A 21813-nucleotide genomic window follows, 5' to 3' on the forward strand; every position below is an offset into this window, starting at 1 on the left:
AGCGCAGCATTGCTCATATACTCGTCAGCCTTCCTATTAAAGTATGCAGACTTATCAAGCTGCCCACCACTTCACAACACAGGTGATGCTCCTTGGTGTTATATTATAACAAGATCTGCAGTTTTAATGTAAATATTGTTGTAATGCGAGGTTGTATTGTTAATCAATTGACATTAACGGTCTAAACAGATGCGGCCATCAAAAAAGAATCAGCTGCAGTTGTACATTTTCGTAATTTTCATCTGCTTCCAGAGAAAAATAAAATGTAATATTAATAAATTTTCTGATAAAATAAATGTTACAGAAATAATTGACAGTTTGTTTGCCATGATTGTGTCTTGGGGGTGAACATTCAATAACAAAATGTTTTAATAATCAAATCTCCAAGGAAATAAATAAATGGTTACATATATTTTGAATTCATTTGTCAGTCATTTATAAATGCTGGATGATATCGTTATAATTAGTAATTGGACTTATGTAAAAATACTGTGGTGATTAGTGGCCTAAAGGGAGCCTGAAATCTGTTGCACATCTCTACCTATGCTGTCTACACATGCACATACATATCTATCTATCTATCTATCTATCTATCTATCTATCTATCTATCTATCTATAGGAAGAGAGAGAGAGAGAGAGAGATTTTAGCTGTTATTTTGCATACTGAGGCTCCCACCTCATTCCGTTATTTGCCAATGAAATCTGCCTACTCAAGTGTTATTTTTGTAAGCCTTTGGTAGTGAAAGCAAAAGCAAATATTACAGCACTAACTATACATCGCATAGTCGTGTTCAAATTATATTTTAACATCCTTAAAAATGAATCAGTGTTAGGTTACAGTAGGTAACTGCTTGGCTGTGTACATTATTTTACTCTGAAATGTTGCTGCAACCCTACAATGGTGAGAAGAAGAAAACGGGTTTTCTTCCATTTTCCTATACAAATGTAGAGGCACAACTTGCATCCTGGTGAAGCTGACAAAGAGACGCTGTGTTATGTAAAGTACTGCAAGGAATGTTAGAAGCCCACATGTAATGAGATCCTCCAATGGTGTGACATCTGAAGTAAACTTTACAGATGTTACCATCTGTTGTGTTTTCCCCATTGCTGTCATGAGGACTGAAGAGGAAAAACATGGTGCATAGAATTTAATGAAGACATGCTGCTTGAAAACAAACCTTGCACTGCGATTGACCTGTTTTTGGTGTGAACGCTGAATTTCACAGAACAGGTGGCAGGAATAATTCAGTGATATAAAAAGCAATTATGCATGCTATGTGTTGTGTGTGTGCACCATACTGTGCGTGTGATCTGTGTGTAAAGAAAACATAGCTTTGGGATGCATGCATGTTTGAAGCTGTGTTTGAAGTCTAAATCTGTATCATTTTGAAGTGTTTTGAAAAGATTTTGTCAAGACCCATCAAACTGGTACATCATCATCATCATCATCATCATCATCATGCAGCCCAGCCTTCAAATAAAGCAGCTGCCATCACAATGCACCTATCTGTCTGTTCCTCCCACTGCATTTATGGTCCACATTAAATTAATGACAAGAAACAGACAGCAGTGTACCCACTTTGAAAATATTTGTCACTGACATGCTGTAGATTCCTAATTCTGTTTTGTTTTTTGTTTGTTTTGAAGACTGAGATTCTGCACCAACATTTCTGAAAATACTCCAATGCACTGTTTTGAATTGTGGAGTATCAGCATGACTAAAAGCATATCAACTCCAAAATCCTGATCCTCATCCAGAACACAATGGAATGAACAATACTGCAGAGTGAGACGCGGCAATGCAGAAACAACGCCTGGCATTCCTCGTTCATCATCTTGATTGGAAAGATCAATTCACATTTGTGCTTGCTTTCCCCTCTGGCATATTTCAGGGCCTTATTGTAGGATAAACTTTTAAATTTGCCATCTCATAATATGCCTATATGCACATAGAGAAGCCTACTGATCGGTGGTGCTAATACTATATGATTTCTGTTGTATCTACGTTCTTAGAATAGAGCAAATGGGACAGTATGATAGCCTGTGCATCTGAAACCTATGCTGCAGTACCTGTCAAACCTGTTGGAGGGCAGTGTAGCTCTATGAAAGAAGTGGCGCCACCAAAGGGGGGGAAAAAGATTGGTTTCTCTGAATTCTATCCCTCATTAGGTTCCATGGAGTGCCTGAATTACTTGCTGCATCTATCCATTAAAGTCCCTCTTTCTGTATACTGCTCACATTAAACACAGGTATGGTGGCTCGCTGGATGAATGCAGGGTGAAATCTGACCTCATTCCTGGTCCCATTTTACCGTGGCTCATTGCTGTGGAGGCATTCGCCGGTTGTTTTTGTGTGATTGAAATGGTATATTCATATAGCTGCAAAAGTTTTTTTTTCTTTTTTTTTGTAGAAAAGACTGACAGACTGGACTGGTGTGTGTTTTTGTTTGTCCCCCCCCAAACTCCATTTGTATCACATTGCTGGACGTGTTGCCAAATTCAGCACAACATGGCAAATCGGAGGCAATGCGTTTGGAATCCAAATCTCCAGATAGTCACTCGCTAATGTTATGACAGCTTGTTAGCTTATTCATTCTGCAGGAGGCTATGGAAGTTGACAGAGCGAGCTGAAGTTCACGTCTCCAGGCTCTACCCTTGTCCACTTGGCTCCCTGCTTTGTCAAGGAGATTTAATTCGTAGAGATGAGCAATCATCTGTCGGGTTGAAGTGCAACAAGTGCACTGACCTTTCGTTTGGCCTTTGCTGAGGAGCCGTCTTTAACCTATAACCCCGGCCTCATCTCCATGATGCTTCGACTTAGTCAGATGAGCAATTTCTGTTGATATTGACTTATCGGCGTGGGGTGTGCTTTTAATCGAAACTTATTATGTTCTGTACATTAAAGTCCCGATATAGTGTCTTGTTGAGAAAAGACAAACCATTCCTCAATGCTAAAACAAACAGAAAAGCCAGCTGAAGCATTAGGTAAGGCTGACAGCTAAGAATAATGAAGCAGGTAACCACATTTAGCTCCAAAAGCATCTCTACTATTTGTAACTATTCTGTCCCCCTTTCATCAACTGCTTGAGATAACAGTTTGGCTCCACCATAAAGTAAACTCCAGCGGATGTATTGAGATTTTAATTATGGCAAGTTATTTTGCTGCCAGTCCTCCTTCAGGAGAGAGAACAAAAGGCCTGCATGTCGTCCCTCTTCCCTTCCTTTGCCGCTATAATCAATAGAAGGACAGAGCTGCCAGCTATCAACTGAACAGAGATGAATGACACCGCTCCCAAAGGGTCCATTTGAATTTTGACAGGCAGGATTCAAAAGTCCTAGCCCTCTTTTGATGGTGCCAGGAAGAAGGCTTTTCAGTGACACGCCGAAGGTAATACCAAGTGCTGATACAGGGCTATGAGAGGACTGAAATACATTAAGCTGCAGAGATCATGTGTAGGCAGTTTAAATCACTGCATACTACATTCACTGAATACCCCTTTTTGCAGCTGAATTGTATCTATTCTACAAGTGAGCTGAATCAATGCTGAATTGAACTTAAAGCACATGGTGCAGAATAAATATCAACAGAAGGGGGAAAGGACTCACCTGGCCACTGCCAGAAAACCTCCACTCAACTGTCATTCTTCCATCGTGTCCACATCTGCTCGAACATCCTCTGGTGACAATATAAGTCATCTTCAAACGTCTGCTGCCTTAAACACACATAGAAAAGCGTTTTCCTATTTTTTTCATGCAGTTTGACCTTTGTAAAATCAAGAAGAGCACTTTCAAAACAAGCTAAAACACATGTCATACATCGTTTGTCTTCCCGGTGACATGGCTTGAATTACGTGGATGCATATCGGCTCCAATCGGCAGCCTTCTCTCCCTTGTGTCTGATGTTCTACGTTTGGCTCCCAAGTGAGGATCTTGTTAATGCTGTAGCAAGCTGGAGACTGGCAGATACACCTGCTTGTCATGGATGATCACCCCATTCTGGGCAAACAAACTAAGCTGCCTGTAGACCCAGTAATCCAGCAATATTACACATTAATAAGACTCTACAGCATGGCACCCCAGTTAGGATTAAAATGATTTTTCCTTTACTGCATATTCCCTTGCTAAGTACATAGTAAGCAGAATGGCTGTCAAGTTCATATCATAGACTTAAAAAATATTTTGGTGCAGGAAAATCTCTGGAAAATGGGAGCTTTCTCTATTCAGCATACTCTATTTTAAACAGCACTCCCAACTCTTATTGTGTTAATAGTCACATATAATTGCTGATAATAAAGCATAACAGCATTTTTTTAAAAAAATTTCCGTCCTTGAGTGTATTTAATTTTTAGGAAACTGACATGAAAGCTAGTATCTTCCTCTAGTCCCCCATAGACATTTAACATTACATTGCATGCACTTTAGATGAGAATGGTGATGCTGAATTATCCTGCAAAATCATTCTAGTGCCATTGGTATAATTTGCAGTTTCTACAGTATTTTCTTCACATCTATGCTATGGTTAAACCTCAGTTAGCATATTTTTGGACCTACAACTGTAGAAACAAGTGAAATACATCTTTAGAATAGAAAATAAGTTGTGAGGTGGAAGGAGCCACCTGGTCCTGGATGTATTCGGGACTCAATGATAGCATCCACTCGCCTGAGTGAATAAAAAGTTCTAGCTTTTGGGTTTGCTTCCATGTTTTTCTTCTCATTGCATATCAGCGTTTCCTGTGCTGGACCCATTGGTGGGCTCTCACTCTGTCCATGGACTTTACATTGTCATGATGTCAAAGAATAATTATTATTTTTCAACTTTTCAGTTTTCAATTAAGAATAAAATTGACCGATTTGCAGTTGCAGGTGTCCTGTCAACACTTCTATATATTGGTATTTCTGGGAAATGCTTTTAGGGCTTTTCAAAAGTGACCACTGCAATGAATTGGTAACAATGTTGAATGGCAGTGCCATATGCATAATGCATCTGTGTTTTGCCTAGTAAAAATGTTGAGTAACTCAAAGTTGGAGCATTTCTACAGCTTGGATTTTCAATAAAATCTCTGGATAAATCACCACTCCAACTGATTAACAAGTACATTTCCCAAAGTGCATTTCAGCAAGACACATCAAATCTCTAAACATATAATTCATTCATGAGCTCAACATAATGCTGTTGAAAAAATGAAGCACATTATAGACCTATATGGAACCAGCTGTGCATATGATAGGCTTCACCATTGCAACTGCACCCAAGACTCGTGAGCCTTGTAGCATTTTGGCCATACACTGTATGTAAAGATGGACGTTACTGTGATGCCACCTGTTTGTTTGTGGACAACCAATCTGAGGCCTCAGGTTTGGATTTTGGGTGATGCCATGCTGTACTTTTGAAACTTAATGTAGTATTCATGCCGTGGATCTGGCTGGAGATACAGAGGACACTATGCAACCTCAGTCACAAGGTACACATAACCTTTATTGTCTAATATACTGTACTGTCATCTATAAATACCTATCTACTCGCCATCTGCAAATATCTATCTACTTGCACACCAGCCAGACAGTATTTTACTACACTACTGCACTATTCATTGCATTGCTTGTTTCTGTCTTGTTTGTTAGTCTTTGTCTTTATTGCTTTTCTACTGTGCCTTGCATGTTTGCACCAGAGTCAGAAAGAAACAGCATCTCAGTCCCGTCTATGTCCTGTACATTTGGTAGAATTGACAATAAAACTGACTTTGACTTATTTGACTCTAAATGGAACAACAACTGATATAAGTAATGCTGCATTCACAAACCATATGTTTGAAACCATCAACTGAACCTATAAACTCATGCAAAAAAAGTTTACTAAGGTAACAGATCAAGTGACAAGTACTATCAATTTATTATAGACTTCTATACAACCAGACTACTTTTAACAAAGTGAGGAGATGCCCCCTGCTGGTTGTTAGAAAGAATGCAGCTTTAAGGCATTTCACTTTTCAGACCCAGAGGCTATTTTTAATATACAGTTTTTGATTTACACTGAAGTCAAAATAACTGATAAATCATGATTTGTCTGAAAAAAGAACTAGTATATTTAAAACAGAAGAAAACAATATTAAAATTGAAGTATTTCTGTGTTGATTAACATGATTGTTTAAAAATAAAACTGAAATGGGATTAGACTACTATTTTAGGTCTGCACATCTTATTCACAAGGGAAATCAAACTGCTTCAGATCAAAGAACTGTTGGATGTGTAAATAAGCAAACTTATCAAAGCAATCATACATTTCTGTCCTCCTGACTAATGTAAGTTCCATATTCATTATTTTAGGTCTGCTTTGATTGCCACCAACTTGAAGGGAAACAGTCAGGTCTGAAGCTGCTAAAGGGGTTTGGAGAACTATTTCAGTGGAACAGAGCGTGCTGCTGCTGAAAACCAACCAAAACATTAAATACTTAAACCCGTTTAATTGATTAAAAGTTGCCATAAAGGTCCCGACAGCTTAAAAGAGCTGCGGTGATAATTATCTGTGGGTTCATTAGTGCAAGTAAGTTTGCTAAGTATGGAGCCATGGATAAGTGGAAATGGGGGAACTAAGTGAAGTAGCATTCAGTTCAGAGGTGTCTGGTTACCTTTCTAGAGATACATAACGCTGAGAACAACAAAACCTTCCTCTGGAGATTCTGCTGATCCTAATGGGATATGTGCACCCAGGAGATGACCCACAGTTCAAAAAGAAAATACACCAGAGTTTAATTACTGAGAGAGTTGATGAACAAATCTGATTAACAACAAGCTGCCACACTGTGGTCCCTTCCTGCTCCTTACCTGATACCGTAAAAAACACTAACTGTTTGCAGGGTTACCTTAAATCACTCACTATTTGCCAGATGGTTGCGTCCTTCACAGAGAACTAATAAGTTTAAATATGCCTCTTAGTTAAAATGGATTCCTGTAGTTTCAATCTGGCTCCCTACCTGTTTCTGCTTCCTTAAGAAAACTAATGTGCTGAGTTTAAGTGCACCACAAGGAAAATACAGTTCTGGATTGAGGCCAAAACTTTCACTTCACCGCTTCACACTGGGTTTGTGTTAGACTGACACTGAACAAAGCTAAAGGGAGGCAGGTATGGAGCAGAAATGCAACAGAAATCACATGCCAGAACATACATTCTATTACAGCTGACATTGTCTATATGTATTTCTTGTGTTAATGACATTTCTTCTGTGGTGAAAAAAATCAATACTTTTTGCTCACTCGAATGCAGCACTGACTTAGAACTGATGATGGATTTAGATGCAGGTAGAAATGTTTTCACAATCAAGAGATGATTGCATTCAGGAATTGCACGCCACACCTCTATGCAATGTTTAAAATCAATTAGAAAACATTTACATTTAACTTCTTGGCCTCACCATGGCAATCACATTAAAAATGATTCTGCATGCACACACACAAAAACCACACTCACCTTGCCTGGGCAATAATGCTTATGAAGCATATGTAATTGCAAACCTAAACCAAATTCCTCTGGATGATCCTAACTGGTTCTGTCACATGTGAGCGATAGCTGACTAATGCTCTCCAGTTTGTACTGACAGTGTCACTCTAAGCTACTGCAAGACATATTGCTGTGCTTAGCATTGCAAAAACAACACTCAGAAGGCAAGATACCAAAGCAAAAGGTCTCAGATGTATTTTCAAAGGAAACAATATCTTAGTATGCATATTTTTCCCTGAAGCAATGTGTGTCCTCTGCTTGTTGTTTTTGTGACAGTTTGTGAAAATGTGAGAGGCGTAATCATGCTGCAGTGTGCTATTTTTTTCAAGGTTGGGTGAGTAACAATTCAGAGCTGCTGCCAGACACTTAGTTCCAAATCCCAAAAAGTCAGTAAAACAGAACCATTTTGGATAGATGAGGTCTCCACTCCCTCAACAACAATGCACTGTCCTCTCTTTCATCTCTAATGCAAGAGGCAAATAGCCATTAATCATAGTTCCCGGTGTCTTCCTGCATCGCATTATAGACTGTAGGCTGCAGAGAGCATAGATGCATGAAATAGCTTTTAATTTCACACTGTGTCATGTTACGGTATATGTGAGGTTGTAAAGGTGAACACATGTTACAATAAGTCACACACACTCTAGGTGTTAGATGTCAGAAACACACAAGCAGACTAAAAAAACAAGGCATAGAAATGAAAATATGATGATGTTTAGAGCACAGGAATGTTTGCAGTAATCCATTACTGCACACGGCCCAAGACGCTAATTTTTGTCATGATCCATTTCAGGGGAAATAATTATGCAGCTAATGCAATTTAATCCCTGCCCTTGCATCCTCCTCTGAGAAGGAGGCGCATGCGAGCAGCCAACATGAAGTTGGGGCTGTTGCCTCATTACATGCAAAGTGCACTACATTAATTGGGTTAGAGGAACAGAGAGCTATACCTAGAAGCAAAGGAGGTATAAAATTTGGGGCATATTTGATCCAAAGCAACTGGGATTACTCGTGGAAAACTTCAGCAAAAACACAGATTCACTGCTCACGAGCTGAGTTGAAGCTATTTGTCTTCAATAAATGATGGCCTAAATTATGACTGTGTTGCTCAGCAGTTAGTGCTCCACTTGTGCAGTAATTCAAATTAATATCTGTATAATCAGTTTTAATTTTAACTGTCTGTCTTGGGTATTTTGTGGCTTCTGGGGTGAGAACTTTCATCCAACAGCATGAGGGTGTTTTACTGTCAGCCTGTTTTGTTTTTTTTGTTTTTTCCAGTCTACATGTTTTACCGAGCCATGTTCTCGCTCTGTTCTTGGTGCTCTGATTTCTCTTTACATTCTTCTGCTCCCCTTCTACTCAGAATCAGATTCAGTAGATGTGAAAACCTGAAGGCATGTGTGAACATTTGCACTGAGCAGTCATTTTTTTTGCTAAAATTGCAGCATGGCTCCAAGGATGATGCTATTGACCTGTTTGCTGGATCCATGAAACTTTGTGCAGATGTTCGTGGACTCCAGAGGATGAAACCTGCTGACTGTGGCGGTCCTTTTGCTTTTCTAGTTGTGCAATTTGAAGTTGGGATTTTTGCCTTTCAGTGAAATATCTCAGTAACTAGTGAATGTATTGCTACAGACAGACAACACTGTGCAAAAAGTTTTAGATGCTTGATTTTTAGTTTCTTGTCCATGTAGCAACCGAGGTGTTGGTATAAACCATTATGCAGCACGACAAGAACAAGGAGTCCTGAAAATAATGGCAAACCCCCACAGAGCCTTGATTCCAACATCATAGAGTCTGAAGATCAAATTTTCAGCCACCATGAACGTCGCCAACCCCAGCAACCACTTTAGTTTGAAACACTTTGTACTCATATTGCACCTACAAAAACACATAAGGGTCAATATATAATTACAGGACTTTTTGTAACATAGTTGACATTTTAGCTGTTTTCAGGCCTAAAATCAACATGGCCACTTATAACTAAACATCACATGGCATTTTTACAGAAAGATTCTTCTAAATATTATATCTACAACTGAGTAAAACTGAAGATGGAAGTTATTTATTAAGATATTGTAGTAAACCTGTTGACATGCCATAAATCTACACTTGACTCACACTACTTTATATTACAGTTTTTCGCGGTTGATAAGACACTAAATTCCATTCACTGCACACAGCCACCAACTGACTGCACACATTTCTCAAAAACAGGACACTGCTGTCCAAATTTTGGACACTATTCATTTCTTGCACACAGTTTCCAAAACTCTTGCACTCTTTTTGCAAAAGACTGAACACATTTTTTGCTCATTTGAACACACTTTTTCACTCATAGCACACATTTTTCAAAAAGTGAACACTAGGAAGCAGAATTGGGACACTGTTCCAACACTGCTGTCACAATTAAGACACAACAGGTCAAAACTGAAAACACTTTTACCAATGAACTGCACACTATGAAACCTGGTGGGAAACAGCATTAGCTGTTCAGAATGTAATCTGTTGTTAAGGTCAGGAGATGGTAGGGATGGTGCATAAAGTAAATGGTTTCAGGTTTACTGTGGTTTACTTTACATGAATGTAAATGTTGTTTGTCACTTCAGTGACATGTCTATACTGGAACAATACAAGCAGTCAGAAATGTTCTGAGAATACTGTAAAAAATCTAATGTATAATTCTGGTTCACAAGTGCTGGTAAAATTACAGAAAGTTTACATGACTGACTTTTTCTCTGTCTTGTGTACGTTTGTTCCAGAGAGTTTTTCAGCTGGATTCTGATGATACACATGAATACATCTGGGACAATGTTAGTTTTCATAGAGGACTATTGATTCAGTAACAGTTCAATATGAACCCTCAAGTTATTGTGGTTTTTCTGCCACCATATTCTCCCTTTCTGAATCCTACAGAAGAATTCTTCTCTACATGGAGGTGGAAGGTATATGAGCAGCAGCCATACTTTGGGAAAATCTCTATCAATCAGGGGTCTTGGCATGTGGTGATGTTTCTGCTGATGCATGTCAGGGCTGGATCAGACACATTAGGTCTTTCTTTCCAGAGAAAACACAGCTAGTGATGTTGATTTGGTCCTGAGGTCTGACCAGGCTGAAAGAACTGATGCAGACGTGGTGTAAATATCTGCATACTGTACTGTGTAAAATACAGTGCTGTATTTTTTGTCTAACATTATTTTTTATTTTATAATGTACAGTCAAGCACTGCAATGGCCCCCTCTGAGTCATTTATAGGATGCATTTGTATTTAAGGTGTCATTTTTGAGGACTGTATCATTTTTTTATACTTCATGTGAAAACACAGTGAGAGAAGAGTGTTTTGTATTTAGCAGTGCAATGTCCTAGTTTTGCTTCGTGTGTCATAATTTTGAAAACAAAGTTCAGATTTTGACAATAAAGTGCGCTTTTGACACAAGTGTGCAGTGCTTTGTGAATTGTGTTCAAATAAAAAAAATAGTGTGCAGTGTGTTGGGAAATGTGGGCTATTTTTCAGGAACAGTGTCTTATCAATTGAGAAAAACTGTAAATAAGTCAGAAAGCCTTGGAGTCTGGCCAGTCTTTTCTTCAGGAGGAAATGACATCATGTGGAGCAGGTCATGTGATCTGGAATTAACACACTTCCTTGAGAGGTGTTTTTCTAATGAGGAACTTAGCTGAAAGTGATTTCTGGGACACAGATACAATTTGTTATTTTCCACATAAAATTTGACATATTGCCAAAAAAGAAATATCTGTCATGATTATCTCAACTCAATAAAAAGAACACAATCAGAATAATTTCTAAATCAGCTCATTTTATTTAGTCTTTATTTAATTAGAAGGTGGTTGTTATTAAATTCGGATGGTTATTTAGTTGACATTTTAGTAATATCCAACACTTTGAGATTTTGCCTAAATGAAGAATGCATTACAAATTACATTTATTATTATTGTTGTTGTTGATATTAACAATAATAATAATAAGTGATTGATTCCAAAATAAATAGTTATGGAATTTGTGAAGACATGATCATAATGAACTTAAAAAATATTTTTCTTTTTACTTTTAATAAAAATGATGCAAGATATATCCCATGGACTTCAAAAGTCCCTCAATTATATACTGACCCATAAACACTTAATTTCAAACAACACTCATTTTATTTAGTCTTTGTCAAAGTACTTAAGGATTATTTGTAGTTAACGTTTGTACATTCAGCATTGTTTGCATTGCCCAGATATTTTCTTTGTCTTACCGGTGCTCGGGTATCCAGGATTCAGCGGCTGTGGTCACCTGACTGGCTTCAGGCAAAAGATGACTGTAAAGGAGCGCCAGGATTTTATACCAGAGATGCCAATCAGAGCATACCTAGTGCCTGCTGCTTCAAGGAGTGAACCAGGTTTAAATATGAAATATTATTTAAATAGTGCTTCATTCATTCGATTTTTGTTGGGTAATTAGATATATTTTGGGTTTGTCTATTATTGTTCTTTGGATTAATTTGACCAGTTGTAATGTTTTGTGCTTTTTGCTGTTAGTGTAGGTGTTTTATGTTTCCCCTGTTGTGTGTAACTGGTCTGATCAGCCAGTATGTGTATATCACTCCTTTTGTTCAGTGTTTTTCAGATCTGTTCAGAGTTTGTTTGATCAGTACAGCTGGTTTGCACTGTTGCTTACAGTTTTAGGTAAGTTCTGTTCTTTTGACCTCTTTTATAGGTCCAAATGTAGTAATGTTTTTTGTAACTGTCATTTTTTGGGAGAAATAAAAACTCTGTTTTTGAATTCATGCATTGCAGCTCGGTCGGAACTTATCTGAATATCAAAAACTTTGCCTAGTGTTATTTTGAAAGCATTCTCCTCGCTTCACTTTTATTCCCTTTAATTGTGAAGTTTTATTTATCCAGTGTCCAAACGATAAATGCTAATGACTTTACTGATCCTCTGACCTTTCAAATACAACCAGGAGTCAAAGTTTTAATTTATCTCTAAATCTGGAAGCGCTGATGACTCATTTTCCATTGACATTCAAGCTTCCTACATGATGAATCCTCATGGATTTGTAGATGGACAGTCTTTTTGCCTTGTGCCATCATGAGGTTGGCATTTGTTATCTAGACAACTATTAGATGGAAGGCAATGGAATTTGATATGCATTTATATCCATTTCAGGATGATTGTTAATGACTAGTGATTGTCTGACAAGTGTTATAATCTGGTTAAAATTTTACCAAATACTTTACCAATATTGCATTTTATGATCAAAGTAGGGCTTGACCTGGATATCCAAATATTTGGTCATGATGATGGTGTCCGAATATTTATTTTGAGATCCGAATATTCGGATCCCCCCCTGTTGGACGTTACGAACCGAGCTGAATATTCGGATATTCATCGTTAATAGGCGCCGAATATCCGGAGCCCAGAAACTGCTATTCGGGTCAGCCCTAGATCAAAGACCTGCAAAACTAATTGCATTCCCATCAGCCTCACCTGTACTTTATGTTTAGTGCGTATTAGCCATTTTTAACATTTTGACACATTAAAGGAGAATTGCAAACATGAAGTATCTGTTTAAGGTCATCAGAGTGAGCATATTAGCCTCACTGAGCTGCTGATGTGGGTGTAGAGCCAATCTTGTTTGTTAAATCGGAAGTTTTTACCTCTTGATACATTTGGATACAGAATGTTAACCTTTCAAAACAGTGCTCATACAGATGAAAAACTGCTCCTTTTAAAATTTAAACTCCCAAAGCCGAGGCACGCCATGCACTTCACATCTCAACTCTAACGTCGAGGTATGATTCAGTCGTCCCTTTGAAACGTATTTATTTTAAGGCTTGAACTGTTTATCCATCCCTTCATACTTAGTCCCGTTTATCCATTGCAGCCTCTGATCAAAACTGCTCCCTCTTTTTTGTCACTAATATCACCCTCTAACCCCCTCTGTGAAAAATGAATATCATTATGCAACTTTGGAATATCATGGGTAATTGCTTTTTGAAAGCTCCCCCTATTTTCTTTCTGTTGTTGATAAACATGTAATGGGCTTATTTTTTAAAACCACATGACCTTCAGCTGTAGCTTTGCATAGCCAACTACAGAGGGCAGAAGGATCCCTGTGGACCACCTTTGAGCCTGAAGAGTGCCAGCGGCGCACTGGCAAAGAGCTGCCAGAGTCGGGCCTACATGAAACTGAGCTGTGCTGATAGAGCAAATGCATGAGTTTGTTTTCAGTGTTCTGCTTCATGCATGTGTGTGTGTGTGTGTGTGGGAGTGTGTGCATGCATGTACCCAGAAATGGTGGTTAGGTTAGAAGGAGCAGCGAGCGTTGCTTGCTTGCTAATGTCATTCCCATCCCAATTTGCTGCTTTTGCATGTTCATTACCGCTGCAATTATACTGTCGGTGTGTATAGGAAGCATGGCTAAATGAATTAGGCAGGAGCATGTTTTCGAGTGGGAGTGGATACGGGAAAGTGGTGCAGTCTCTAAACATTTTAATGAGGGAGAAATTTTGCTGAGGACAGGGCTCTGTTAATGGAATTTGAACTTGATTATAGGATAGCAGACACGCATTCAGTGGAGTCTTTGTCCTCTGAATCCTGGTCTATTTACAGTGTTTATCATCAAGGCACTGGCAGCAGCAAGTACCATCTGTATGAGCCCAGGTTTCCTCATCTGACATACCTAATAATAACAATGCTTTAAAGTACATTACAATCAATTTGTATGGCAGAGGACATGATGTAATGAACATTTACGACTCGCTGTACCTGTTGATCATCTGAAGGTCTTTACGCAGAATTTCAAAATGCCAACATCTGACAGAGAAATTTTACAAATATGTTAGAGCTGAGTAGCAAAAAAAAAAAGAGAGATGGGGGGAGAGGAGGAGGAAGCGGGGAGGGGAGGGAGAGACATGCTTTTTGATTGAAATGATTCTCGCCGGGAAAGGAGGCTCTTATGTGAAATTAAATCAGCAACATGGGTAGGAGGAAAAGCAATTAATGACCTTTTTGTTTTTTGAAGTTAAAAGTTAGAGTGAGGTTAGAAGTTGGTGCGTGAGCTCAGTTAATTACTGTGTCGATAGCCAAACCTTGAAGTTGAGAGGTTTTATTTTTGGACAAGCTTGAATGTTATTCAGCTGAACAGCCTCATCAGTCAAAGATGCATTTCAACCGTGTGCATCATTTCATAAAAAAACAAAACAAAACAAGGTGCACATACAAGCAACGGATTATGAAAAAGAATTCACTAAACAAATTAACTGTAGCACCACTATAATTAGTAGATAAGATTTGAAATAATTGTTATGTACTTTGCTCACTGTTGTAATTTTATCTAGTTCATATTTCTTTTGAAACACTGTCTAAAAAAATGAAGCATGTCCCTAGGGATTATCCTCGATACTCTGAACCTAATCTCTATTTATTATATAGCTGGATCAATAACTGAGGGACTTTTGAAGTCCATAGGTTATAGCTTGCATACATTTTTATTAAAAGTAAAAAAACTTAATGTTTTTTATGATCATTCTGATCATGTCTTTACAAATTCCATAATTACTTATTATGGTAACAATCATTTATTAATAAAAAATGACTGGATATCATTAAAATGTCAAATAACCGTTTGAAATTAATAACAACCACCTTCTAATTAGCTAAACAATAATAAAATTGGCTTACTGTTTTGAGCTGTTTTGATTGTGTTCTTTTTATTAAGTTGAGATAATCATGGCAGATATTTCTTTTTTGGCAATATATCAAATGTTATATGGAAAATAACAACATGTATCTGTGTCCGAGAAATTACTTTCAACTAAGTTCCCCATTACAAAAACACCTCTCAAGGAAGTGTGTTAATTCCAGATCACATGACCTGCTCCACATGATGTCATTTCCTCCTGAAGAAAAGACTGGCCAGACTCCAAGACTTTCTGAGTTATTTAATATAAAGTAGTGTGTGAGTCAAGTGTGGATTTATGGCATGTCAACAGGTTTACTACAATATCTTTATAAATAACTTTCAATTTTCAATTTACTCAATTGTGTATATAATATTTTAGAAGATTTTTTTTCTGTAAAAATGACGTGGTGTTTGGTTATAGGCAGCCATGTTGATTTTAGGCCTGAAAACAGCAAAAATGTCAACTATGTTACAAAAAGTCCCCCAATTATATATTGACCCAGCTATCAGAAAATGGACCTAAATGCACAACTCGCAGAGAACTTAAGTCAAGCTAGCATTCATGGCAGGTAGACAAGGTGAAAAAAGGGTCAGATATAAACTGGGTTACAGGTAAACAATCTGAGTTTGAAAACTGCCAAGAACAGAAGAAGACAATGGTAGGCTGGAAAGCTGAGGCGAAATGCACTAAGATGTTCTGGTGCTAGATAAATGGTGGAGCAGTGGTGTTTATACTGTGAACTAGTGAGTGGCGTGGAGAAGATCAGGTGATGCAACTGGGGGGAAAGTAGGACGGGTGGGAGTAGTTGGTCTGAAATGACAGCGGAGGTAGGAGCAAGAAAACAGGCAAACCAAAACAGAGTCCAGATGCTTAATGATTTTGAAAGTGTTCGATCTTCTCTGCCCTGCATGAGCTTTCTTTGTCCCCTTGACTTTTTCATGGACTCTTCTGCTGAGCCATGACATTTAGCGTACCAACATCTAAGGTTGAAGCCATTCTTGTCAGCACCCTCATCACGTCCAATCATCCTCCATACCCACCATCATCTTTTCCGTACAAGACATTCCTCTCATCACCAGTTACAAACCTTGGTGTGAGACTGGACCCTCACCTGACATTCAACAAACACATCAAACATCTGTGCAAGTCTTCATTTTTCCAACTCAAAAATAACGCCAAGCTCCATCCCACCCTCACCCTTTCTGAGGCAGAGAAACTCATCCATGCCTTTGTCTCTTCCAGGCTGGGCTACTGCAATGCACTTCTTATCGGGATGCCTATGAAGAGCCTGCAAAAGCTCCAATATATTCAAAATAGCGCTGCTAGAATCCTGATGGGAATGTGGAAGCAAAACCACATCACACCCATCCTCCGTTCACTCCGCTGGCTGTCCATATTCTTCAGAATCCAGGACAAAATCGCCCATCAGTGCATTCATGGCAATGCCCCGAAATATCTCAAAGGTCTCACTGCCACCAATCATCCAAAAGAAACCTCCGTGCTAATAATTGTCACCTCCTCCGCCTGCTCAGAACCAAGCTCTGGACCATGGGAGACCGAGCCTTCACCTCAGCCGCCCCTCACATCTGGAACTCCCTCCCTGACCACCTGAGAGCTCCCCAGACAGTGGATGTTCTTAAAAAAGGCCTAAAGACCTTTCTGTTTAACAAAGCTTTTAATTAAACATGTCCCTGAAATATTTGTTTATTTTTATTCTACCTGCTTGTTTTGTTTTTATCTTTTTATATCTTCAATGTAGCACTTTGAGTATGGAGGACTAAAAGTGCCAAAATTAAATAAATAAATACATCATTAAATAATTAATTAAATATGTCATTAATTAATTAAAATTGGAATTAAATACTTAAATGTGTTATTAAATAAATATATCATTAAATAATTAAATATGTCATTAATTAGTTAAAATTGGAATTAAATATGTCATTAATTAATTAAAATTGGAATTAAATACATAAATGTGTTATTAAATATGTCATTAATTTATTAAAATAACAATTATTTTAAGTAAAAAACATATTTCATTATTTCACGATTTAATTAATTATTTCATGGTCCTTGTGTTGCAGTGGATCATGAATTAATTTTATCTGTCAACCTCGCCCGTCAAAGTCGGTGGGCGGATCCTAACACCTGATTGGTTACCCTGCACATCAAGTCAAGGCAAATCGATTCCAGATAATGGATTGACGCAGAGCTTGTGAACACATTCCGATACACTGGGTGGCGCTATTCACCTCTAAGTTGGTTTGGATACTCAATAAAACAAAACTTTATTAGCAACCGCTAAAGACTCGGTCCTCTTTCCCAAATGTTGATACATGCGGTGCAAGACAAATTTTCCTTTAGCATTTCCTTTAGCATCTACTCGGCGCGCCACGGCTCGTCTCGGTTTAGTTGTTTTTCCATTACATTGAGAACCACCTCATCGTGGGTGGAGTCGTCATAGCACGGCGGTCCGAAAGTCCCTTACCGTCATTTCTGTGCGACACAAACGCAATGCAACAATGTACATGGAGGCGATAGTACACCTGCTGCTCGGTCTGTGGCTTTCTGTCAGATTCAGAGTAATAGAAGAGTCGGAGAAAGCTGAGAGCGGCGAGTCGAAACACTGAGGAGACACACAGGAGAGTTTGGGAGGCGATAAAGCAGTATCAAGCCGAAGACAAGAGGATATGAACTAGACGACATATGAGGGTAAGCTAATGCTAGTTCGCTAGCTATCGTGTATCAGTCCTGTGAACGACCCTGTAATGGCTGCAGTTTGTCGCTATTAGGTATTAAAATATGTATGCTGTGTATGTGTTTCAGATGCTCTCTGATGAGACTTAATGGGATTTACCTGAAGCAGCAGCACATGAGCCTGCAGTGGCACAAGGTGTAGAGGAGGAGGACAGAGATGTACAGGATGCACTGATGCACTACGTGTCATGCAAAGTTATTCTTCTTGTTATACTTCTGTTTTTCGGTCCCCGGACCGCTATTGTTTTCTTTAATGCAATTCTGACAATAAACTTTTGTAGATGTGTCTATACTATTGTTTGTTTGTGAAGGTTAGCAAGATTAAATAAAAAATTAAACGCCAAAACATTAAAACAGCTGTTTTAAGAAAATTCCAGTTTGATAAATCAGTATTGCTTTGGTGTAATTCAGTCACCAGAATTATGAACCATAAAGGAGTTTGTGTTAAAACATGTTAAATCCCATTAAACACAAATACATTATTAGGGAATATAGAATTGTTTGGTTCAGACTGTTGACTCTTTTTCTACCAGTGTCTTAACAGACAAAATGAGAAGTTATGATGCAGTCACATAAGTCACAAAATAGTTTATTAGCAGCAAAATCAAAACTATTTACAATGTGCAAAGTACAAACTGTGGTGGGCCTCTCCTACAGTGGAGGACTAAAAGTAAAACTATATACAACTACAGGTGCTGGTCATATAATTAGAATATCATGAAAAAAGTTGTTCATTATTTCAGTAATTCCATTCATAAAGTGAAACTTGTATATTATACTCATTCATTACACAGACTGATATATTTCAAATGTTTATTTCTCTTAACTTTGATGATTATACCTGAATACTAACAAAAATCTCAAATTTGGTATCTCTGAAAATTAGAATATTGTAGAAAGGTTCAATATTGAAGACACCTCTAATCAGCTAATTAACTCAAAACACCTGCAAAGGCCTTTAAATGGTCTCTCAGCCTAGTTCTGTAGGCTACACAATCATGGGGAAGACTGCTGACCTGACAGTTGTCCAAAAGACGAGCTTTTTCATGATATTCTAATTATATGACCAGCACTTGTAAATCTCAAGTCTATGGGAGGTGGACTCGCTCACACTCGCCGGCTGCCTACCCAGCTACCCCAGCACACCCAGGAATGACTGGTTGAAGGCAGTATTCTGGGCCATCTCCTCCCGCTGCAAGGCCGCTTCATTCTCTCTTGCCTCGCTGAGGAGCAACCAGATGTTCTCATCATGCTGGGCATGACTCCACTCCTCCTCAGCCTGCATCTCCACAAGTACGCTAGGAAGGTCCAGTTTTCTGTGGCCCCCTTTCCTCTTGCCTAGACCAAAGACAGAAAAGTGATCAGAGTCAGCTTTAATGGCCAAGTAAGTACACAATATACACGGAATTTGGTTTCGGCTGTTGGTGTCATCCTAGGAATATGGAAGAGAATAATAAAAAATAAACAATAGAAAGAGGAACAGGGAGGAAAAAGAAATAGTAAAATAGAACACAATATAAACAGAAATGTACAGCTAGACTGGAATGTATGAACACATTAGCAAAATGGTAATTGCTATAAACACAGTAGTGGTGATTTTTGTGTACAGGGCTCTGTAGTCCAAATGTCCAGGGTGAGTGGGGTCTCTGATGATGTTTTCTGCAGTCCGTACTATGGGCTGTAGTCTGTTTCTGTCCTGCTGTGTGGTTGATCCAGAGGTGCACAGGACAGATCGGATGACTGCAGTGTAGAACTGGATCAACAGCTCATGTGGCAGGCCATGTCTCCTCAGCTGTTGTAGGAAATACATCCTCTGCTGAGCCTTTTTCAGGAGGTCCTGAGAGATTGTAGTCCCCAGGAGCTGGAAGGACTCCACAGCTATGATGTGATGTGTTTAGCCACCCGTCCATCCATTTTCAATCATGATCATGTCTTTGATACTTTAATAAACTTCTGGCACTCTTCGCTTTAACCAAAGCACAAGCAGTAACTCCTCCACCACAAACAAAAACGACGTGGTGTGAACTTCATTTCATCCTGTGCACATTTTGGAGTTGCTAAGAAGAGCTGTGTTTTCTCATTTTTATGTATATTTTCATTCAGTTTCACAGCTACCTAGTGACTATAAGAAGAATGGTTGCAATACTACACTGCACCAGAACGTAAATTAATTAGAGTGACTTACTTGTTAAGTCAATGGAAAATAAATGCAGCTGCATGTGTTCTGTTTATGTGTCACTGCAGCTACATGTAGCTTTCATCAGGCGTTCCTGAGCTGGCTGCTGCACAGTTTGCATTTACACCTGCCTCAATTCTTGGTCGTTGGTCTCACTGTTCTGATCATGCTTGCAGGCATTTACACCTGTAGTAATAATAATAATGCGAAAATCAACCATGCTCTCTGTTTACCGTGTCTTACCGGTGATAAGACGTTGCTGTTGACAGGGTCGGTGTCGAAGCTGGTGCTGGAGAGGAGCTGCTGCTGGTGGTGGAGAGGAGACAGGGCAGCCGGGGGCTCCGCGACGGAGGTGGAGTAGGCTTCGCATGTGGAAAGGGATTCTTGAACAGAAATAAACACTCACTCTAAGTACAAGAAAAACACGGCATGCTGACTGAAGTATTAGCTTCTGAGAGCTAAACGTTAGAAACAGCAGCACGAAATACAAGCAGAGCACGGAGTTAGCGCCGATGGCTAACTAGCTATCTTATTGTCTGCTCCAGGAGACAACGACGTTACTTTCTAAAAATACTTGTTTGCTTAAAAGAAGCTTGCCACCAATGGAATAAATGATGTATAAGTTTCTTGAAGTCACAAAACACTCACCGTCCTCGAACGTCTCCAATAATGCAGCGGCTGAGTCTTCCTCCTGTTGCTCGCCGGTGCAGTGCCAGTAAATAGCTTCCATTAAACCTCTTCCAACACCTCCTGGTTGACCCACGCCGGCCGTTGTGGTCCTGGGTGGACCGATAGTCACTTTTGAGCTTTTTCAGCTTCTCCCTACACTGCTTCTGTCCTCTTTATATACAGTCTACTGTATATGTGAGCGGCCATCCGCTCAGAGACCTCCTGATAAACTTTCTCCGTCCAGCTCTCTCTGTATTCTTTGGTCCACCACCAAAGACAAAGTCTCGACCTCTTCATTCACCCACGGTACAGGTCTGGCTGTCACATTAAAATTATGAAGAACAGAGAGTTTCGTGAAGAGCAATGCACACCGTCGCTGTTTACAGTCATTTTTTAATGCACGATTTTGTTTTCGTGCTGAAGTTGCTCTGTGTCGTCACTCCCTGCCCAATCAGTGGCCTGCACTATGTAAACGCCACATTATCGGCTCATCTCAGCTCGCTGGGAACCTCAGCCGAGAAGGTGCTGAAAATTAGTCCGTATGGAAACGCTCGCTAACAAAGATGAGACGAGCCGTACCGTGCCGAGTAGATGCTTGTGGAATCGCGGCTAAACAAAGACGAGCGGAGCCGTGCCGCGCCGAGTAGGTCCTAAAGGAAAAGCGCTCGACACTCCGAGCATCGCTGCAATTTGACAGGCTGGTAATCCACAAAGAACGTGATGTTCCAGAACTTCCCTCGGTATGCCAAACGCCCTGGTCCCTGTGTGTGCTCCTGTTGCACCCTGGTACCAGAAAACCGGCGGAGTACTTCCTCTAAATTTGCAGTCACTCTACGGTCAACATCTTGGTCGGAAAGTGCGGAAATAACTTCAACAACTTCAATAAATTCCTCTGCTTTACACGCTACATGCTCGCGGTCAGCAGGTCCTGCTTCCACATACTCTGCAAGGTCTAAAATATCTCTCACCAACTCTCTAGAAAGTTCACAGCGACTCTCCCTCTACACAGCCACCATGTTTAGAA

At 39.3% G+C, this 21813-nt stretch overlaps 2 long non-coding RNA genes across 3 annotated transcripts in view; both read left to right on the forward strand.

Moving 5' to 3' along the window:
• Positions 1-21813, forward strand: part of LOC111562979 (uncharacterized) — an 88188-nt gene that overhangs the window by 42280 nt on the left and 24095 nt on the right. The window contains exon 5 of one of the 2 annotated variants that reach the window (XR_004846696.2): positions 16427-16913. The exons of the other annotated variant lie outside the window; for it this stretch is intronic. This is a non-coding gene — a long non-coding RNA (uncharacterized LOC111562979). Of the gene's footprint in view, positions 1-16426; positions 16914-21813 lie in introns of those variants that run through there. 2 annotated transcript variants of the gene reach the window in all.
• Positions 17210-18234, forward strand: LOC129348617 (uncharacterized). Its single transcript, XR_008601235.1, has 2 exons — positions 17210-17899; positions 18014-18234. It is a non-coding gene; the product is annotated as an uncharacterized LOC129348617 (long non-coding RNA).

The sequence above is a fragment of the Amphiprion ocellaris genome, chromosome 3 (assembly GCF_022539595.1).
Source record: "Amphiprion ocellaris isolate individual 3 ecotype Okinawa chromosome 3, ASM2253959v1, whole genome shotgun sequence".
NCBI lineage: Eukaryota > Metazoa > Chordata > Actinopteri > Pomacentridae > Amphiprion > Amphiprion ocellaris.